This window comes from Rhinoderma darwinii, chromosome 10 (assembly GCF_050947455.1).
Source record: "Rhinoderma darwinii isolate aRhiDar2 chromosome 10, aRhiDar2.hap1, whole genome shotgun sequence".
NCBI classification, from domain to species: Eukaryota; Metazoa; Chordata; class Amphibia; order Anura; family Rhinodermatidae; genus Rhinoderma; species Rhinoderma darwinii.
In genome coordinates, this window is record NC_134696.1 from 82,116,524 (window position 1) to 82,122,688 (window position 6,165).

A 6,165-nucleotide genomic window follows, 5' to 3' on the forward strand; every position below is an offset into this window, starting at 1 on the left:
TGTCCAAAGTACTGCTGGGAAGGCGTTGTCTGTTTCTGGCATGAAACCTTGTGGAATGCAGCGGGATGCTCACCAGAAGTTTATGTAATAATTCACTTCAATATAAACTTTCATCTTCACTAACAGCTCATACATTTTTTCAGGAAATTGAAAAGGCTTTACTACTGAGGCTTAAACTGTGGCACATTCTTTTGCTAACAATTTCTGCTTAACCCCTTCACGACTGCCATACGGCTATATACGTTCTAACTGACGATGTCCCGTGCAGTTAGCACGTGTATAGACGTCGACAGCCTGGAACGGGTTTAATGAGTGCAGTGCTGCTTCAGTGTGAGCAGCACTTGCACTCACATGTCGGCCGGGGCTTTGAGAGCCCCGGAATACACCCCCCACCGTAGATAGTGCCACTCACAACCCCCTGTCGGCAGCGCAAAACCTTCTGTAGATAGCGCCACCTAAGCTCCCTCCAGCATCTGAATCCCCAGCCAGCACTCTGGCCGAGGATTCCCCTCCTAGAGGGAGCCCCCACCATCTTTCCAACCCCGCTGTAGATAGTGCCACCCCCCTGCAGATAGCAACCCCCAGCTGTAGATGGCATCACACCTCCCACTGTAGATAGCGCCACCTGAACTGACTCTAGGAGCGGAATTCCCGGTGTCAGATCGCACAGGCCGGGGATTACGCTTCTAGACAGAGCCATTTGGACAGTGACGTTAGTGACTCTCTCTAGGAGCAGAATTCCCGACCGACACTCTGGCTGGGTATTCCGCTACTGGAGAAGCCCCTGGTCCATATATGGACAATGACGTCAGCGGCTCTCTCTAGGAGTGTAATCCCCGGTGGCAGAACGCTCTGTGCCGGGGAACGGAATCCCCGGCCGACACTCTGATCGGGGATTGCGCTACTGGATAAGCCCCTGGTGTCACTATCTATATTTGGACAATGACGTCAGCGGCTCCCTCTAGGAGTTGAATCCCCCGTGTCAGATCGCTCTGTGTCAGGGATTCCGCTACTGTTGAAGCCCCTGGTGTCACTATCCATATATGGACAGTGACGTCAGGGGGTACTCCTGGAGCGGAATCCCCGCTCTGGCAGGGGATTCCGCTTTTAGAGTTAACCCCTGACGTCACTGTCCATATATGGAAAGACATCAGGGGCTTCCTATAGGAGTGGAATCCTACAGGGAGCTACAGTGGTGCCATTTACAGGAAGGGGGCTCCATTTACTGGTGGGGTGCTATCTTCAGTGGGAATATTACTAAATACAGGGGGAATGTTGCTATCTACAGGGGGGTGGCGCTATTTACAGGGGATGTGGTGATATCTACACGGGTTGCTATATACAGGGGGTGTGGCACTATCTACATGGGTACTGTGGCATTATATTGGCACTACCCACAGGGGACACTGGTGCTATCTACATGGGCACTGTGTGTGGCACTATGTGGGCATTATCTACAGGGAGAACTGTGGCACTATGTGGGCAATGTGGCACTATCTGCAGTGGTATTGCATCACTGTCTACATGGGCACTGTGGTGTTTTCAGGAGGTTGGGACAAAAAACCCTAACAAATAAAATTAATAAAAAAATGTTAACGTCCATGAAAAACGGTTGGCAAATCCCGGTTAAAAACGGTCAGGAAATGGATTCAAATTTTGAGACACATTGATGCAAAACAGCCATGAAAAACTGACAGTTGATTCGTTGTTGACTGCCATTTTTCACGGTCGTGTGTATATAGCCCTCTTCACTTTCCCTCACAGCGATCCAGGGTGACGGAGAGAGGATTGGATAGATTGGATAGATAGAAAAAATATAACTTAAAACTTCTGACAAATTCTCTTTAATCACGTTTAACCCCCTTGTCTCCTCATCCGGTATGTAACCTCCCTCTTGATTAGGTTAAGTAACGTCTGGGACAACAAGAAGTATCAGATTTAAAATTGTTGACAGGTACTACTTGTTATTGTTGTTTTAGTTTATCAAATGTGTTGTCATTTTATGCAAACAGTGATCACACACCGTATGGACCATGGACAAAATCCATCTCCCTTCACGTTCTTCCACTTCTCCCGTGCATGGGGATACCAAGTATGTGTGCTTTATTCACTGTGCGGGCATGTACCAGGGCTTGGCATAAAAGGAGGCCTTTTTGGCTTTTTGGGTCCAGCATTTCTGCCCTTGAATTTGATTGCCCTGTTTTATGGGGCGCCTAATGCCCCTGAAATATTGGAAACACCCATGGGCGGATAATAATGAGGGCAATCTGGTCATGTGCCCAGGGCCCGAGGCTGAAAGGGGGCCCAGTTCGCCCCGAACAAGTTTATGATAACATTACAGCCGGTTCAGAGAACAGAGGTGAAGCTGGACCTCTCACCCAATTGTATCTGCGTCCTTAGGACGCGGATACAATTGATTACTATTGCACTGGCAAGACGGGAACCATTAGTTCCCGCATCGCCATTCAGCGCTTTAAAAATGACGCGTCATCACGTCGACTGCGCCGTTACCCCGGCGTGGGAACGGGGACAGGTGAGAATGGGTTATTTTTTTTTCTGTGGGCAGCGTTGGGGGTGCTATCTACACTGGGCAATATCTACAGGGGGCATTGTGACTGGCGCTATCTACAGAGGGCATTATGACTGGCGCTATCTACTATCTACACGGGGCAGTGACTGGTGCTATCTACGGGGGGCATTGTGAGTGTGTGTGTGGTATTTTACTTGACAGTGTTTGCCACAATTGAATTCATGGGGACAGAGTATGGTGCTATTATATTCAGGGGCACGGTGTACAGTACTATTGTACTCAGGGCGCAGTGTGTGATACTAATATATTCAAGAGCACAATGTATAGTACCATTATATTCAGGGGCACAGTGTATGGCACTATTATATTCAGGGGCACAGTGTATGGCACTATTATATTCAGGGGCACAGTGTATGATATTATATTTAGCAGTCGAACATTAGAAAATATGCAAACATGACATCCTCCCTGTAAAGGGAAGTGTCCCCTATTTATGTGTGTGTGTATATATATATATATATATATATATATATATATATATAATATAAAAAATGTGTGTAATATCCCAGGGCTGTAGAGACTTGGTCATGAGTACCTGCCTCACAACAAAGCACAACAATTAGTCATTGTCCTGCTTTGTGTTAAAAATGGAGACAGGAGATACTGCTTTTGATCTCCTGTCTCCATATTAAACTTCCCGCGCACACGTTCTTGTGGGCGATCTCGACCACAGTTACAAGCGTACCGGCAGGGTTTAAATAGCCATGCGTCAGTACGCTCAGAAGTAGATACTGCCTCCCTCACCACTCTGACGAGCCACTTACCTGCTCCACAGCTCCAGCACGGATCTCTCCTGCCCTGCCTGCCCAGACGCTCCCAGCACCAACGAGACAAAGTATCTACATGAGGCAATAGCTGCGTGTAACCCTTTCTCTCCCTGGACAATGAGCATTCCTACCTCTCTCCCCCTACACTTAACCCTTGCTTCACCCCCGTACACAACGAGCTGGTGCCCCAATTTCCCCTAGTCCTACCTGCACATCTCCTGGTACACATCCTTGGTTAACCCTTTACCTACCTGTACATTCCCATTGTTGACCCTTTACCTGCCTATCCCCTGGTAACAATTTATCTTTCACATCACTTGTTAACCCTTAGTGTACAGGGACAGTTACACTACCGTTCAAAAGTTTAGGGTCACTTCGAAATTTCCTTATTTTTGAAAGAAAAGCACAGTTTTTTTTCAATGAAAATAACATTAAATTAATCAGAAATACACTCTATACATTGTTAATGTGGTAAATGACTATTCTAGCTGCAAACGTCTGGTTTTTAATGCAATATCTACATAGGTGTATAGAGGCCCATTTCCAGCAACCATCACTCCAGTGTTCTAATGGTACATTGTGTTTGCTAACTGTGTTAGAAGGCTAATGGATGATTAGAAAACACTTGAAAACCCTTGTTCAATTATGTTAGCACCGCTGTAAACAGTTTTGATGTTTAGAGGAGCTATAAAACTGACCTTCCTTTGAGCTCGTTGAGAATCTGGAGCATTACATTTGTGGGTTCGATTAAACTCTCCAAATGGCTAGAAAAAGAGAGCTTTCATGTGAAATTCGAGAGTTTATTATTGTTCTTAGAAATGAAGGCTATTTCATGCGAGAAATTGCCAAGAAACTGAAGATTTCCTACAACTGTGTGTACTACTCCCTTCAGAGGACAGAATAAACAGGCTCTAACCAGAGTAGAAAGAGAAGTGGGAGGCCCCGCTGCACAACTGAGCAACAAGACAAGTACATTAGAGTCTCTAGTTTGAGAAATAGACACCTCACAGGTCCTCAACTGGCAGCTTCATTAAATAGTACCCGCAAATGCCAGTGTCAACGTCTACAGTGAAGAGGCGACTCCGGGATGCTGGCCTTCAGGGCAGAGTGGAAAAGAAAAAGCCATATCTGAGACTGGCTAATAAAAAGGAAAAGATTAATATGGGCAAAAGCACACAGACATTGGACAGAGGAAGATTGGAAAAAAAGTGTTATGGACAGACGAATCGAAGTTTGAGGTGTTGGGATCACACAGAAGAACATTTGTGAGACGCAGAACAACTGAAAAGATGCTGGAAGAGTGCCTGACGCCATCTGTCAAGCATGGTGGAGGTAATGTGATGGTCTGAGGTTGCTTTGGTGCTGGTAAAGTGGGAGATTTGTACAAGGTAAAAGGGATTTTGAATAAGGAAGGCTATCGCTCCATTTTGCAACGCCATGCCATACCGTGTGGACAGCGCTTGATTGGAGCCAATTTCATCCTACAACAGGACAATGACCCAAAGCACACCTCCAAATTATGCAAGAACTATTTATTTAGGGAAGAAGCAGGCAACTGGTATTCTATCTGTAATGGAGTGGCCAGCGCAGTCACCAGATCTCAACCCCATAGAGCTGTTGCGGGAGCAGCTTGACCGTATGGTACGCAAGAAGTGCCCATCAAGCCAATCAAACTTGTGGGAGGGGCTTCTGGAAGCATGGGGTGAAATTTCTCCCGATTACCTCAGCAAATTAACAGCTAGAATGCCGAAGGTCTGCAATGCTGTAATTGCTGCAAATGGAGCATTCTTTGACGAAAGCAAAGTTTGAAGGAGAAAATTATTATTTCAAATAAAAGTCATTATTTCTAACCTTGTCAATGTCTTGACTATATTTTCTAGTCATTTTGCAACTCATTTGATAAATATAAGTGTGAGTTTTCATGGAAAACACAAAATTGTCTGGGTGACCCCAAACTTTTGAACGGTAGTGTGTATTTAAGAGTGAATGGGACAGAAACAGTGAGCGTGCATGTATTGCAACGTAACTTATATGTATGTTTAGATAAGGGAGTGGTGGTAGAGAATAGTATTGGGATACCTTGTTTATAATACTGTGCCACGTGTAGTGTCAATGTATTCAATACATATTGAGTTATTATGTGTATTGGGATACACTGATACTATACTGTGATTATTTACTGTGTTTGGTGTATTTTATCCAAGTATTATTTACTGTGTGTATTAAGAAATATTACCTTTTTACCATACAGTCGTATACACTAACTTAATAGCAATTAGATTGACGTTAGTATATAAGAAAGGTAGGGGAACTAGGCATAACCCTAGTGACCCTGATATAAAGGAGATAACACACCAACCCCCTTTTACCTCCCCCACCCATTCCCTTCCTCACCCTTGGAGTAAAATGTAATAGTTCAGAACAGTATGGTATTTTTTTAAAACATGGGTGAATGCACAGGCCTGGTTGTGAGGGACAAAAATATCAGGAATCATTGCCCATCTTTTCTGCAGATACAGCACTTTTTCTGGGGGTTACTTCTAGTTGGTGTTGGGGTAATGGGAGTGATAAAATTCCTTTAAGTCAATCATTTGACATCCTCAGACTGGGGCCATGCTCTGGTGTCCTGAACGCCAAATATGAGGCCTTCAATAATTTTTTCTTGGAAATCCAGGGGTCTCTGCCTCTGTTTTTTTTGTACAGCACAAATGAATTGTGGATTGCCAACGGTAGCAGATAAACGGCCCCCTTTTTTTGTTTTTTTTTACCATGTTTTCGTATTTCACTAAATAGGGCTGTAAAACCTGG